Source organism: Rhinichthys klamathensis, unplaced genomic scaffold (assembly GCF_029890125.1).
Source record: "Rhinichthys klamathensis goyatoka isolate OS25496 unplaced genomic scaffold, OSU_Roscu_1.1 h1tg000281l_1, whole genome shotgun sequence".
NCBI classification, from domain to species: Eukaryota; Metazoa; Chordata; class Actinopteri; order Cypriniformes; family Leuciscidae; genus Rhinichthys; species Rhinichthys klamathensis.
Window position 1 is genome coordinate 5,868,054 of NW_026606800.1, and position 17,617 is coordinate 5,885,670.

Here is a 17,617-nt window from a genome sequence, read left to right on the forward strand (position 1 = left end):
CTGTTTCGTTGTTGCATGTACCTGGTGTGTTACCCCTTGTTTCAAGTCAGTCAAGTCAAGTCAGTCAAGTCATTTGTTTTCCCCAAGGGGTAGTTTTGTTTGTATTTTTGTTTTGTTATTATCATTAAAGAACCCATTATCTCTGCACCTGAGTCCTCGCTCCTTTCACCTCCACCACACCTGACAGAACGAAACAGCCATCAGAGGACTCAGCAGAGAATGGGCATCTTCTTGTTTCCATCTCCCAGCCCTTGCCCCTCCACTCGTCAGACGATGGAACGCTATGGCAAGCTCTTTTCTCTTCGCCAAGGGGGCTCCACAGTAAAAGAGTTTGCCCACCAGTTCATCATCACTGCGGAGGGGCTCGACCTTAACAACACTGCGCTTAAAGACATTTTTAACAGCAGCCTGAAGGAGCCTGTCAGCGCCTGGGAGATGGAAATGTTGGGGATACTGTCTTTCTGGCAGTTTGTGGGGTTTGTATACAACCGTGGGGAAGATGGTGGTCTTCCGCCTCTTGGCCCACCTCCCATTTACCTCACAAACTGCCAGGTCCCCAGTCCTCCGATGACCCCTTCGGAGAGAGGGAGGAGGAGGAACGGGTCCACCTCTTCTGCCACCTATCCTGAGGCGCCCGTGAATGCTGCATTTCCCCCAGAGGTGGCCGTGAATGCTGCATTTCCCCCAGAGGTGGCCGTGAATGCTGCATTTCCCCCAGAGGTGGCCGTGAATGCTGCATTTCCCCCAGAGGTGGCCGTGAATGCTGCATTTCCCCCAGAGGTGGCCGTGGATGCTGCATTTCCCCCAGAGGTGGCCGTGGATGCTGCATTTCCCCCAGAGGTGGCCGTGAATGCTGCATTTCCCCCAGAGGTGGCCGTGAATGCTGCATTTCCCCCAGAGGTGGCCGTGAATGCTGCATTTCCCCCAGAGGTGGCCGTGAATGCTGCATTTCCCCCAGAGGTGGCCGTGAATGCTGCATTTCCCCCAGAGGTGGCCGTGAATGCTGCATTTCCCCCAGAGGTGGCCGTGAATGCTGCATTTCCCCCAGAGGTGGCCGTGAATGCTGCATTTCCCCCAGAGGTGGCCGTGAATGCTGCATTTCCCCCAGAGATGGCCGTGAATGCTGCATTTCCCCCAGAGGCAGCAATCTCCACACCATTGCCTTGCAGACGTAAGCGGAGGAAGAGAAGGAAGGCTTCCTCTGTCTTAACAAGTCTGGTGCTCCCAGAGCCGTCCACTTTCACTGTCGAGCCCCCAGTGTTGGCCGAAGAGGCTGCAGCGCCCCCAGTGTTGGCCGAAGAGGCTGCATCGCCGCCTCGCTCAAGGAAACAGAGAAGGAAGAAGGCTTCCTGTTTACCACAGGGCCCGGAGGTCGTTCCAAAGCCTGCTGTCAGCCCAGAGGTCGTCCCCATGCGCCTTGCCCTTCCGGCGCCGCCCATGCGCCTTGCCCTTCCGGCGCCGCCCCAGCGCCTTGCCCTTCCGGCGCCGCCCCAGCGCCTTGCCCTTCCGGCGCCGCCCCAGCGCCTTGCCCTTCCGGCGCCGCCCATGCGCCTTGCCCTTCCGGCGCCGCCCCAGCGCCTTGCCCTTCCGGCGCCGCCCCAGCGCCTTGCCCTTCCGGCGCCGCCCCAGCGCCTTGCCCTTCCGGCGCCGCCCATGCGCCTTGCCCTTCCGGCGCCGCGCCTTGCCTTGCCGGCTCCGTCCATGCTGCCAGTCAGGCTGGTTCCGCCCAAGCTCCAGGAGGCTGTCCCAGAGCCCGTTTCTAGCCCGGAGGCCGTCCCAGAGTCACCCAAATGTCTTGTCCTGCCAACCCAGTCTTTGCTGCCTGACCCACCCTGGCCTTCTGCCAAGTATTCAGGTCCACCTTGGCCCTCATTCTGGAGTCCTGAACCGCCGGAGCCTGCCTGGTCCGCCCCCCTGGCACCGCCCTGGCCCTCTGCCAGGACTCCAGACCCGCCGGAGTCCCCCTGGAGCGCCCCTCCGGCAACGCCTTGGCTCTCTGCTGGGACTCCTGATCCGCTGGAGCCTGCCTGGTCTGTCCCGCCATGGCCCTCTGATGGGACTCCTGATCCGCTGGAGCCTGCCTGGTCTGTCCCGCCATGGCCCTCTGCTGGGATTCCTGATCCGCTGGAGCCTGCCTGGTCTGTCCCGCCATGGCCCTCTGCTGGGACTCCTGATCCGCTGGAGCCTGCCTGGTCTGTCCCGCCATGGCCCTCTGCTGGGACTTCAGACCCGCCTGAGCCTCCCTGGCTCAACCCTCCCGTCCCTCCCTGGTCACTTATAGAGACTTCCTGGACTGTCATGCTGGCTCTGTCTTGGCTCCCCTCCCTTCCTCCCCACTTTGTCTCTGTGTTTTGATTTACCCGTCTTGTTGTCTGTTGGTGAGTTGTCATGTTCCTGTCTTTTTTTTTTTTTGGTGTTCCTCCTTAGGGACGCCAGGTGGCGTCCTTTAGAGGAGGGGTAGTGTCAGGGTTCTGTCACTTCGGTCTAGTCTATTTCTTGGTTTTGTGACAGAGCCCTGACACACCTGTCTTATCTTGTCTGTGCCTTGTTTCATGTGCTTTCGTGTCTTGTGCTGTGTAGCACACAGCTTGTGTTTTACACTAGCTGTGTGCTTTCATGTTGTCATGTTTTGTGTGAACACATGGCTGGTGATTGGTTTTACTGGCCATGTGCTTGTGTTCAAGTCACGTTTGGTGTGAGCACATGGCTTGTCATGTATGTTTCCTTGTGCCATGTGCTCTCCTGTTGATTGTCTAGCCCCTCCCATCTTGTTACCTGATTATCGATTTGTTTGCCCCACCTGTCCTCCCTCTTTACCTCCTTTGTTTGGTCTCCCTATTTATTCTCCCTGTGTTTGCAGTCCTGTGCTGTTTCGTTGTTGCATGTACCTGGTGTGTTACCCCTTGTTTCAAGTCAGTCAAGTCATTTGTTTTCCCCTACGGGGTAGTTTTGTTTGTATTTTTGTTTTGTTATTATCATTAAAGAACCCATTATCTCTGCACCTGAGTCCTCGCTCCTTTCACCTCCACCACACCTGACACATAAGGCTGAAAGAAGTGGAGGTTTTCCATAGAATTGTGAATTCGTACAAATTTTACGAGGTGGCTAATTCGTACTAATTCATACGATCTCACTCGTACAAATTCGTACGATTTTTGCTAATTCGTACATATTTTACGAGTTACCAAATTCGTACGAATTACCTACCCCTGACCCCGCCCCTAAACCTACCCATCACGTGGGTTTAGACAAATCGTACTAATTCGTACGAGTGAGGTCGTATGAATTAGTACGAATTAGCCACCTTTTAATAACTCGGTCTTGGTCGTGAGATAGCGTTGGAGAAACTGAGAAAACAAGGTGCTACATTTTAACAGAAATGATCATTAATAACACAAATAAATGATCAGATTAACAGAGTATTGACAAGGATTTTCTGCCACATATTTGTGAGCATACTCCTCATAAAGTACTGTCTGACTGGACTAATATTTTAGGTCTTGCTCATACATAATAGAAAATGTCCTTTATGAAAAAGTAATGAAAGTGTATGAACAGCCTCATTCTATATGTATACAGTTTAAAAACAAGGTTCATCCATGGAAATAAGATCACCTGTTGTGTGTTTTTCACTTCCCAAGATGCTTTTCCTCTTCTTTTTTTGTGAAGGGAGCTTTTTCACAGAGTGTCAGATCAGTCGCTGAGGAGCAGTGAGAAAGGCTTTGTGAGTCTTGGCATTGTGCTAGCAAAAAGCCATGTATTTAAAATGTATGTATTTAGCAAAAAGCACTAATGCACAACAACCCTCAGTGAAAGGCTGAACACCATAGACGGTTAATTACACTTTTCTTTTGAATGTTGCAGAGCCAAATTCCAATTGTCATGCTGGCTTGGTCCTGATTGGAAACAGCATGTAAACTGTTTGCTATTATTCCCTCTATGAACTGAGATTCTAGGAAAAGTCTTCTAGTGAGCCTAAATAAATCCATTTATCGGTGAGTTTAAAAAATGGCTTTAAAGTCGACATGAAATGGAAGTTGTGAGGGTCTTTTCTTCCCTATTGTGGAACATATACGAGTAAAACAGTTTTTTCGAACAAGAAAAAGTGTAGGACGGGACTTTATTTTGTCGGGAATTGATTGGATGGTTGTGGTTTGCCGTTGTAATATTATGTGAGTGACAGGGGAAGTTATTTTGATTAAAGATTATGAGGGCACGTGAGTTTTAAAAATGAATGATGTGCACAGATAAATCATTTATAATATATACTGCAATATTACATAAAAAAATAAGAATTTTGATTTCATAGAGACTTTAGAAAAATAAAAAAGGGACACCCCAAATTCACGTTTTCATCAGTATTGTGATAACTGAAATGGGCGCACATTTAATTATCTAGCAATCATCTGCCATTGTTGATGAATTGTGACCCAAGAGTAACTTTTTCTCTTCTATACCTTTGCATTATCATATACCATTAAATGTCAAAGCCTCAAATGTCACTTTACATCTAGCAATGCGCCTGAATTTCGTCTTTAAAAGTGATTTGAAATATTATCAACTTTTTGCAAAAACGTGTGCAAATTAGCATGTTAAAATATCATTTGGGTATACACCCTCAAGAAAACAACCCTTGTTCAATGTATTTTTGTAACTCCCCCATGTTCTGCTGAACTTTGTCTGTTAATGAATATGGAGGCCGTTCTTCTGCCGTCGTTCTGATAAGGCCAATGCTCAATCAAGGAAAATAATTGGCAGTCAATCCATCATTGTGTGTGATAATTCCATTTGACACTGCCATGTCTTTTGTTTGCACCCATGCTGTTACTTTTCACACATTTATTAGCTCACATCTGAAAAGTGGCCGAATGCTGATGACGCTGATCAGTTTTAGACAGGGCACAAGCCCTGATTAATAGAATGATTTTATTAACCAAGAGCTGGCCTAGAAGATACAGTGGCATCAATTAATCTCATCTTAAAGGAACAGTGCACCCCAAAATGAAAGTTCTCTCTATATTGTGCTTCTTTTGGGGGCATTTAATGGGAATATCATGCATTATTGGATGAGCAATTCCTTTAAAATCTGCAATGCATTCATACATTTTGCCAAAAAAATTATATATTTATCACAAATACATACATATTTGTAAATGACAATAACAACAATACTGAAATAGTCTCCAAAAGAACACACAAACCTTTAAACATAAACTGATTAAACTCTCTTTTATCATAACCTTTCTGTTTAGATCAGGGTTCTTTAACAGGGGGTTCGTGATGGTACTGTTGGGGTCCACCAATTATTTTTTGGAACTCAAAATTATTTTTCTGAAAAGAAAAAAAAGTGTGAAATTAAAAGTGTGATTATTTAAAAAGTTAAATAAATAAAAAAAACGCATTTAGAAATAAAACAAAACCTTAAAGTTAGCTGAAACTTCTGCTAAATGTTTGAAGAGAGAGAAAAAAATATATATATTACTAAAAATTAAACAACACTGTGTACAACTATTATTTTAATGATCAGCATCATAACACACTACATTGAAATATATATCAAGCACATTAATATGGTACTAAACACATAGGCCAGGCTTACTTAAATGGCAAAGCCTTGCCATATGTCACTGAATAATGTACTATCAACCAGGGACGGACTGGGACTAAAAAACGGCCCTGGACTTTGACTACGCCCGGCCCAAAGAAATCGGCGCGCGGAAACTCGACAACAATAACGCCTGCCGCCTGGCATGAGTGTCACATGACTTCAATTGTGGCTCATGATACTACCATCCAAATTATAGCTAACAGCATATTATACAATCTATTCCATGCTGTCTTAAAATGAATTTACTTAATAATCTTAATTAATTTATGCAGTAATTAATCTTAGCTACTGCACAAATAATAATACCACATCTAAATGAAAATAGGCTAGGCCCTACACCATTACAAATGTAACTTCTGTATTAAAAATATTCAAAGTTTGTAAGCATTAACTGTAACGTTACCAACATTTTTAAAAGTAAAAGCACAACATATTTCTTAATATTAGCTACTGCATGTTGCATTTTACAGCTAAAATGTTGAAGTTTAGCTGTTTTAACTACTGTAATCATTAAAAATGTAGCAAGCTGAATATCACTTCCTAACATCATCCCTAGCAAGTAACTTGCAAATTAATTTCTGATTAATTCGGTTCGGGAGTAGTAAAGATAAAAGCCAGCCCGCACTGGTTGGGTCCTTGTATGTGCTTCGTGAGGCACACACACACACTAGCACACACACGCAAGGTCTCTAGCTCGCTCCCTCTCTCTGCCGTGCGCGCGCTATGCATGCGCGCTCTTGCTCGCTCTAGATTCCGGGAGATTTTAACTAATTTGCGGGCATCAGGGAGCCGCTATTAATATGCGGTAGACTCCCGGAACTTCCGGGAGACTTGGTATGTCTGTGACTGCGTGTGTGGCGGGTGGTGGGCCGGCCCGCCGGCCGTCCTGGAGTACCGGCCGTTCTGTGATTCTCCAGATCACACAGATGGCCAGTCCGCCCCTGCTATCAACCAAGAGGTTGAAGCCCCCTGGTTAAGATCTATCTGTCTGTCCCTTTGTATTAGCACTTACGGGACAAATGTTGCCCTTCAGATTATTTATGGGTAACTAAATTCACCTCCCCTGCAGCACGACTTCATGCTCGCGAAACACATACAGACACATGTGTGCTAACATGCACACAGATAGACAAGCTTTCAGATTCCACATATATATCAATTTTCTCACCTCTGACAGCTCATGAGTGGCCTCGCTCTTTTATTTCAACATGACAGGTTGGTCTTGGTAGGGGATTCGCCAGAAGTCTTCTGTTACTAACAATGCAGTAAAGTGATGACAGTTCAGCAGGACCGTTTTATATATTGCGAGAGGTGCTAACGAAGTAGAGCTGACAAGTTATGATTATCTTCTTCTCAGCTCTGGTAATAACTTTATCTGAATGGTTATGTGACAATCAGATTAATATAAGCTAATTGAAACATTAACTCAGATGGTGTGTGGATTTTAAACCAGTCTTTCTTAATTCATCAGGACTCATTCAGGCATATTAGAAAATTAGTTCTCAGAATATATTTCTATTCCCTACCAGCAGTGTAAAAATCAAACTCTCATCTCATAGTAAAGATATAATGTTATTAATGACCAGATGCATTACAATAGTGCTTTACTAAAATTAACTAATTAAGGTAGTTTATTTTTGTGTTTACTTTTGCGTTACTTTTTCTCACCTGGGCTTGCTTGCTTTTTTGTTTTTTAATAACAAAAAAAAAGTTATATTTTTGGCCAATGTAAAGGCCCTTTCACACCAAAAGTGAAATGAATAAGCAAAGGAATGAAGGAAATGCAGCACAAGAAGCTATTGGACATACTATCACGTCATAAAATAGCTTTTTTAACGTTTGTTCTCTGTCACTTAGTTACACGCATCCTGTCACGTAAACTGACCTGTCAATCATCTTGTCAAAGATAAAATCCTTAATTTAATTTCCAATTGTATCGGAGAGAAATGCAGTAGCATGTTGATCTGCCAGTCACGGGTCTTTCATGCGGAGACTCTCCTCATATTAATGAATAATGATGCATTTAAAAGATAATGGCCAAACGGATCTTTATAAAAGTTCACGTTGTTGTTGCAGATGAAATATAATATGGATAACATTACATAAATATTTTTTTTATCAGCTTAAATGTTGATTATTAGTCACTCAAACCCCTTTATCTTAACCGTCGGTCGCGGACATCTGCCATGTTTTGTAGTTTTCTTAACACTTTTTACCCGTGTTTGAAATTCGGGAACTGGATCCTCCTCAAAAGCGCAATGGGTTGTGGGCAATATTAGCTGTTATAGTGAGCACAGATCCACACTTTGAAAATCCACCAGAAATAGTAGGTCATCCGGGGACTTCTGGCATACTCTTTTCACTATGCTTCGGGACACACTCATTTCAATCTTGCATATTTAGGATGGATACTATGGACATTGAGACGCAGGGTATCACTCTGGCTGCATCCGAAATCACATACTTCCCTAAATAGGTGAAAAACAGTATGTGACAAATAAAGTATGTCCAAATTCAAAGTACTCATAAAAGTGTATATGCAAACAGTACCCAGATAACCTACTACTTCCGGCGGGATTCTGAAGTGTGCATACGATGGACACTTTACTATTATAAGGCCTGCCCAATCGGTCCAACGACAGTATCCGATAAGCAGGTGAAGGTTACTGCGTGTTACTGTCTTTTCAGCGTGGCAAAGTAATTTAATTTCAATTAAACTTTTATCTGACTCCATTTTATCACGACCTCAAATTTAGGTTAGATTGCCAATTGGTTATTGGTCATTTATATAATATTTTAGTAATACATTTGATTATTCTATTTAACACTTTACTTTATATTTTACCCGTTCAGATTAGGAAACTATGTCGCTTTTATGGAATTATTTTTGTGCCGATAAAAATGAACGTAACTTTTCAAGAAATTAATGAAAATGTAAATTGAAACTGAATAAAATATCTTTGAAACTGAAAAAGAATGAATCGCAGGCAATTTTTTTACTTTGTTTTTAATACACTGCATGTTTTGCTAACTATTCCTCATATTTCTTTTACTGATCTTAACTTACAAATGCACTTCAAGAGTTTTCATTTACACTTCTGAAGTTTTCCTTTGCTTCTGAAGTTTTCATTTACGCTTCTGAAGTTTTCGTTGACGCTCCCTGAGTTTTCGTTCGCTGTTCTGACACAATTCTCTCGTGGGGGCGGGGCTAGTAGCAGTGTGTTCTCATTGGCTACTGAGTTTTTGATTGACAGCTTCTTGACCTGGAAGTGAAGACGTCAGTGTTGCGTTTACTTGTGTGGATGTGAGCGTCTGTAAGCGCAGCTTTCTATTTCATTTAGGTGATATTAAGTTTATATCTGTATTTATTTACTGCTACACTATATTGTTGAGGTGATTTCTTATAGAAGGAATAGTACAGACGAATGATATAATTTGTCATCGTCGATATCAGAATACTGGATAGCCTAACAGTTACTCGTGGTAAGTCCGATTTTTTTTTATTTTTTTTTATGAATTAATACTAAACTAATACTATTTATAATACAGTACTTGCTTTTGGAGAGGCATATTAGAGCTCAGTGAGAGCCCATAACATTATACAGCAGTGTCGTCTTGATTTAATTGGTAAGTTAGCCCAATCATTAAATTACTTGTTTATCTAACGTTACGGTTTCATTACAGTCTTCGATTAGATCATATTTCCCCCCTGCCACCCCAAACAACATTGGGCTAGAGTACTGTACAGTATCTGTACAAGAGCGCTGTCAATCACTGCCCGATTCAACTTTGGCAATGTAAAGCCAATTGCTGATTAATTTGCGATGCAGAGTTTTTAAAAGAGGAGAGACAGGACTTGACCACATTTCACGTCTCTATTCATAATATGTAAACACTCAATTATTTTGAAGTATCACCCTGCGCAATATTTATTCTGCAAAATGCAACAAAATGCTTTTTCTGTGTCCATATTTGAGCAATAATAATGCAACAACAACAAAAAAAAATTCGGAGAAAAATGTTGAATTTTTAATAGTCTTTAATAATTAATATGTGTCCAAATGCAAAACCTAATACATGCAAGTAATAATGACTGAAAACATCCAGCAACTAGGGAATACACAGCCATGGATAAATGTTTATAGGGCTATACAGCCATCTACTGGTTACACGACAGTATTACAGATGATAAATGGTGCATGACTCGGAGGTAAATATTTAGTACTGTAAAATCCCTTAGAACATTTATATAATTTGTTTGAAATAATTATTTTAAGTCTGCAACTTGTTACTGCATGTGGGAGTTCAAAGCAGTTTGTATTGTTAGATCATAATACATTTCCTTTCTCATTTTCCAGGGAGTTGAGCAACTTTTCCATAAACAAAATTCTGATGCTGACATAGAGGATGGAGTGATAATACCAGAGATCAACTGTCTCCATCAGACAATAATGTTACTTTGTTCAGACATATCACCTTTGAATGACTGGGATCCTGATCTTCAGACACCTGATGTATTTTATTTTAATATTATAAAATAGCAAATATTTTAATTTCTTTGGAGCTCTAGATTAAAACAAACACAGTTTACAAGTACACAAGAGGTTGCAGTTTATTCTTATTAGTCTATGCTGATCATGGATTAGCATACCAACAGCATATGAATGGGATAGTTCACCCAAAAATAAAATTCTCACTTATTTTACTCACCCTCATGCTGTCCCAGATGCATTTTACTTTCTTTCTACAGATTAAGATTTTAAGGAAAGTAATCCATCTCTGCGAGTCCTAAAGATGCTTTAAAAACCACACACAGTGACCGTGATGTCCATGCGACCTCAGTGGATGAATCAATGCCTTCTGAAGTGAAACAATAGGATAAGAAAAATACTAATAATGTAAACTGTTTTAACTATTAAAAATCACTTCCGACCAACTGTCATACATGGGTTTCAATCCACTTGTCTTATATGGACTCACAGAGATGGATTATTTCCTTAAAAATCTTTGTAATTATGCATTTTGTATGTATATTATGAGAATACTGTGCATTACATGTATAGTATGCAGTTAATGTTTTGTGGCTTCTGGTCTTTCCTGTCACAACATAATCGCATCCAAGACTTTCACTTTGATACTTGTGTATGCTGTAGTGACAATAAAGAATGTACATTTATTTGATTTTTTATTTAAATTCATTTAACTGATTTTGTAAGTCATAATTGAACCTGTTGATGATTGTTCAAATATATTCACAATTTTAAATGTTAGAAGATAATATTAACTAAATGAAATAAATAAAATTATCAGCATGATTAAAAAAATGGCAACAAAAATATTCTTTGTGTGAAATATGTAATGAAATGCCCTTTGAGGTCTGTATCATCTGACAGCAAGCCACGATTGTAATTTTCATAGTTTAAATTCCTCTTATTTAAGTGATCATACATTTTGATAGTGTAAATGGATATGGTAACAATGAGAAATTTGATGGCCATGGTTGCCAACCTTGATTACCTGGTTGAAGTGAAACTTTCTTGATGGCTGAATATATCACACGTATACTAGTAGGCTATTCTCTATAAATTGTAATAGCACAACCTAATCAGAGCCTAACATGCAAGAGAATCATCAGGAATAAACAAATATTCTCCTAAAACATTGGACACAATATTTTAAGTAGGCATATACAGTAGGCCTACTTTGATGTACAATTACACCTGAATAGACTGAAGAGATCTCTTGCGCTCCTAAAAGTTTCTGTTGACAAAGTAGTAGCAGCAGCAGGTAAATACAGATAAAATTCAAAAACAAACATAACTTAATATCACCTAAATGAAATAGAAAGCTGCGCTTACAGACGCTCACATCCACACAAGTAAACGCAACACTGACGTCTTCACTTCCAGGTCAAGAAGCTGTCAATCAAAAACTCAGTAGCCAATGAGAACACACTGCAAATAGCCCCGCCCCCACGAGAGAATTGTGTCAGAACAGCGAACGAAAACTCAGGGAGGGTAAACGAAAACTTCAGAAGCGTAAATGAAAACTTCAGAAGTGTAAATGAAAACTCTTGAAGCGCATTTGTAAGTTTAGATCAGTAAAAGAAATATGAGGAATAGTTAGCAAAACATGCAGTGTATTAAAAACAAAGTCAAAAAATTGCCTGCGATTCATTCTTTTTCAGTTTCAAACATATTTTATTCAGTTTCAATTTATATTTTCATTGATTTCTTGAAAAGTTACGTTCATTTTTATCGGCACAAAAATAATTCCATACGCTTTGAGGTCCTCACGCCGGCTGTTTATAACGCGGGTCTCACGATCACAAACTCGACAATTTCGAGTCACTAAACAGAGGTAATTGGCTAATACCTTAGGTCGCATTCACGCTTACACAATCAAATATATTTTTGTATGCCCCCTGGGTTCGTATACACTTGAATTAAAGTAATGTTTTCTTCAGACAGAGGTCATGACCACTGCTACCGACCAATACTTATCTGACTGTAGCTTTGGTTTGGTCATGTCATGGTGTCTTACTGGTGTCACACTCGGCATCACATAATTTGAGCTACAAATCGCTCTGAGCCTCTCGTTGCATTTCTTTAAGTACTCAGACCGAGACAGAAACTTCTTTCACATGGGAACATTTGCTATCAATGGGAATTTGCATTCAGAGTTTACACCTTTTGAGAGCAGGATGCCATTAGCCTGGAAGACACACCCTCCTCTGTAAGCAAGTTATCTTTAAACTCTTAAAAACCTTATTACCTTTTGATTTACTTCTGTGGGGATGAGACCTTTGTACCAGTCGCACTGAGACATTTCAAATGATACCAAACATAAGGGGCCCTATCTTGCACTCGGCGCAAATGACTTTGTACACTGACGCATGTATCATTCCTATTTTGCACCCGCGCAAAGCGGACTTTTCCCTCCACAGACGCACGTCGGTTAACTAAGAAATACACTTGCGCTCCCCGGTGCGGTTCAGCGCAAAGAGGAGGCGTGTTCCGGCGCAAACTTTCCCTCATGCTATTTTGCTGTTCTATAAAACAATTGCGCCACTGACCAGAAAAAAACTAGTCTAAAGTCAGTGGCGCGTTGCGCGTTGTTCATTATGCTATTTTAAGGGCGCATGCTTGGCCATAATCAATGTAGCGTGTGCACAACGCGCATACACGTTGATTCTCTCATCTAAGCAGCAGTTTTCATTTTTGCAAATCATACATTATTACGATAGATAGATAGATAGATAGATAGATAGATAGATAGATAGATAGATAGATAGATAGATAGATAGATAGATAGATAGATAGATAGATAGATAGATAGATAGATAGATAGATAGACAATTTATTATAAAAGCATGTAGCTTACATTTACCCAAATTATCATACGCCTGTTTAACAGAAGTTAATTTGGGTGGGTTTCTCCATCCCCAACGTCACTTCTCTGTGTTTTACGGCCCTGACGAAAACGTTGCTCTCCTCGGCTGTGAACCGCTCCTGGCGCGCGCCTGGCAAATCCGCCGTTATAATAGGAATCCGCTTTAGAACAAGCGCGCCTGCTCTTAAAGGGAATGTGAGATGACGCTCTGATTGGTTTATTTCACGTTACGCCCAAACCACACCTATGAATAATGAAGCTACTTCAGACCAACCCCTTTTAGATTTGCGCCAGGCGCAAGAGGCATTTATACCGCCGGGAAAATAGCAACAGCGCCGGGATCCGCCCACAAAGTTACTTGTGCTTTACGCTTTGACACTTGCGTTTCAGATCGTTAAAATAGGGCCCATAGTGTTGTATCATAATTGTTCACTTTAAACCATATAGATTAGTGGGTGAATTTTGGTGACCTCAGCATAAGGGAGAGAAGGAACGGGAGTATGGGCGGTCAAGGGAAAGAGATGTAGATTAGGATGATACTGAGGTGAGACTTGCGTCTCAAATGGTGATGCTAATTTCACAAGAGAGAGTTCAAATGTTAATTTCCTTTGTTTTCTCAGAGAGTTGTCCTCTCTTCCAGTTTTTCCAGTCTTACACTATCCCATGAGGCCACGGAAGAGGATTTGTGAGTGGCAGTGACGCGACGTAACTGACGCTGTAGGTCACATGATAATGACAACATGGCGAATGAAGTACGTCCTGATTACATTCATTCTATACACACTCATACTATATAGAACATACTTTATTATCCTGAAATTACTTATTCAAAATTAGTACCTACTTAAGAGAGTATACGATTTTGGACGCAGCCTGTTACTTTAGCAATAAAAACAAATAAATTAAACAGAAATGTGATGTTAATCTAAAGTTTTGCTTATTATTATGGTTGAATTGGACCATTGAAAGTAAGCAGTAAAGACACTGGTTAAAGCTGCAGTCCGCAGTTTTTCCTCTTTGTCGCCATCTCTGTTTGAAATATGCAATTGCAGTTATTCGCGGAATTATCAACTTTACACGAGTTGTAGTTCGACTCGGCACCGCGCGGATGAACACAATGTTTGAGGAGAGTGTGCAGCTGTCTGTCACCGCGCCGGTGTGGATACTGGCATTCAGAATCACAGATTATTCTTTTTGGAAGTATGACCAACATAAGAATTTTCACCGGAAAATGTCATCTGAACAAGTAAGTAACATCCACTTTTGTTCTGGTTCTGACATTGCAGTAAATTGTGCTGATTAAAGGAGCTGTATGTAAGAAATTTATTTCAATTAATCATAAAATGACCCTGAAATGTCACTAGACATTAAGAAATCATGTACATTTCAAATACTTATATCACTGACAGCAGTAGTCTGGCCAGGATATTGTCATTTAAAAAGTGCAGTTGCAGCCCTCAACTGATGTTGATGTTGCCATGTTGTGTTTTGGTCTGATGCTCCACCCTCCACCTATCTACCAATCACGAAGTCAGTAGTGTTGCGGCATCCAGGTTGCCAGCTCTGCTCTAGTTACCACAGCTGCAGCTCGTCGCGTTCCTGCTGGATCCTATAGCCTATCTGGTAACCTCGAGTCAGGGAGGAGGGGGAGGGGATACACCACTCTACAGTAATTTGACAGTGATTGCAGTACTAGTTTTGGCCACAATCTTACATACAGCTCCTTTAAATCTAAAAATCGCTTATCATAATCACGCGAAACCGTGCAAATTATACTTTGTTCTCAAATTGTTAATGTTAACAACGTCAGCATTGCGTGACTAGATGTAATGCCCTTCCGATATTATCCTTGTTTTCGCATGGGTCCGGTTGCAGTCTCTTTTTTTCTGTGGCGACTCCGAAGTCCGAACGAAGTCTTTTGTATTTTACAACGGGTGAATCTGTTGTCACTGGTGATTGTCGTTTGAACCTTTCTGGATCCGCCATCAAATTGATCAGTTTAATTATATCAAGCGCTGTGAGAAAAGGCTATAAATCTCCACCTCCAACATCCTCACACACAATATAGCCTACTAGCCGAGACTCCTTCTTTCTGTGTACAGATGTGACGTAATGACTCAATATAGCCTACTAGCCGAGACTTCTTCTTTATGTGTAAAGATGTGACGTAATGACGCAAAGACATGCTCGAATTTCCCGCTGAAATCCACCAGTACCACTGGAATTAAAAACATAATTACAAGCTTACCGCTTTGAATCGAGCTAAGGCAAGCAGATAGTTTTGAACACTGGCTGGTTATGTATTTTCTCAAATATGTATTTTGGATCATTTTTAACCCCAAAAAAGCTACGGACTGCAGCTTTAATAAAGAGACATTAAATATATAACGTATATTTGTATTATTTAACATTTAATGATTGCAGGTTTGCGTAATATTTTGAGTTTGCAGTTCACTGTTTTTAATCATGTTGAGGAATAGTGAATCTGTTTTTGGTGCAGTTGAGATGAGTAAATGCATGTGCACTTAGTCTAGAAGTACAATAACCAGTATTGCGCACATAACAGCTCTGCACTTGGGGACAGACAGGAGAGCTGTCAGTCAATAAATGGGAAAACAAATTAAGTTGAGTTACTTGTTTGGAAAGTTAACGCAGATATTTTGTTGTAAATTTAAAAAGTAATGCATTACTTTACTAGTTACTTGAAAAAAGTAATCTGATTACTTATCTCACGTTACTTGTAATGCGTTACCCTCAACACTGTTAATGACAATATTTACTTGGACCAGTTAGTCCACCATAAATATGTCAAAAAGGTGTGGCAAAGATTTTATATGCTTCACCTTTCTCATTAATCTTCTGTATCTTTATAAATAAGTCAAAGCAGGTTCCAAAAGGAATTTAGTGAGGCATTTGTGTGATAGCATTGGTCTGTGATGATTTAGTCACCAAATGTCACATAAAGCAAATCCCCTCTGTGTGTTTGCTTTTTCTTCCTTCTCCACACACTCACATTCTCATCTTCCTCCCTGCTTTGTTTCATCAAAACTGACACAAATATAGGCTGGTAAATAACATAGCGGAGCAGCTGGATGGAAGTTTCATCAGATCCTCCAAATGTTTGGGTAACGATCTCTCAGAAATGATCACTGTTAGAAAATATCAAAACAAAAATAATGGGAGAGAAAGGGGACACAAGGAAGAGCAATTGGAGAAAAAAATAACTGTTTTGACTTGAAAAATGAAATGCTTTGTGGTTTTGAAATCTTTTAAAAATCTTATCTATAATACATACAATGAAAAAAGCAATAGCTTGTCCATGTTTAGTCAAGTCTATGTGAGAATGAATAGATGATTTTTATCATCAAAGGATGTTATTTTACCTTTAATTCAAATCACCTCAACAGTGAATAGAGATTCCCGGGGACAGAAATAATACATTTAAACGGCCTTGTCTGATGCTACACAAAAAACCATTGGGATAAAGTCAATTTACGGTAATTGAATACATAATTATGATCACAAGCAGGCAGGAAATAATTTGTGATTAAGCAGCTTACCAGAACAGAATGAAACGAATCAACTGCTGTTTACTTTTGCCAGACCCTTGAAATTATTCTAGCAAAAATGAATTTACCGAAATTGTCTGTATTCTGTACAGGAAATACTGTCATATATACATATTATAATCTCATTATTTTTGCAATTCTGATTTTGTGACACAGAAATTAAACATTTAAACATAAAATTGCCACTTTTAAATGTTTTATTTTAATCTAGGATACAATCAGGTCTTCCTGACACAACACTGAATAAATACTGTATATTGATTCCTGCTCACACAATCATTTAGACATCAAGACGTCAATTGTTCTTTATTATGTTATGTGTTGCTGTTTCTCCACCTCTAAAATACTACACGATTCCCACAGACATTGATGTATGGAAGCCATTGTGAGTAAAGCAACTCCTGACCTCATATGTCTCAACAAGTTGTGTGCTTTTGCTATCTGGTTCACCCAGAGACCTTTATGATTGGTCAAACTGGACACTACTGTTTATCATGGTTATTGATTTGAGAAAGATAAGGTCAGAGTATTGTTTAATTGAATGGGATGGTGCTTTTTTGAGGCAAGATAGAGGAGTGACCGATAACTTGAATCGTAATCAAAGTGTTCTCATTATATTGTGGTCCTGACCTAAAGCAACCACTCACGACTCAATGTTGGCAATTTAGAGCTGTGCTGTTCTGAACAGGTAATCAAACAAAAGATCATTGCGATTGCTAGTGCAAACAAAGCTGGCAAAACAAAATGAAAGGAGGGTTCTATAATAAAGATTATAAAACGGTTAGTTCCAATCCTTGATTCTGATTGGTCAATAGCTGTGCTTTATTCACGATAAAACACGGCTATGACCGCTTCACCCAACGGTTCTATGTATCACTACACAACACCCCTAGCAACCACTCTTAGCAACTTAAACAGATGTTTCATCTCATTGATATTGTTCATTTAAAGCTAGAGCAGAGCATTGTGAGAGATCGAGTAAGCGAGTGTACCTGCATTTACAGTAGACGTAGCATTTTCCTTCAGGTCAGTCCTATATTCATAATAA

General features: G+C 40.5%; 1 long non-coding RNA gene across 1 annotated transcript; it reads left to right on the forward strand.

Moving 5' to 3' along the window:
* The first annotated feature begins 9,167 nt into the window (after window positions 1–9,167).
* On the forward strand, window positions 9,168–10,318 carry LOC130103231 (uncharacterized). Its single transcript, XR_008809331.1, has 2 exons — window positions 9,168–9,235; window positions 9,967–10,318. It is a non-coding gene; the product is annotated as an uncharacterized LOC130103231 (long non-coding RNA).
* The last annotated feature ends 7,299 nt before the right edge of the window (window positions 10,319–17,617 follow it).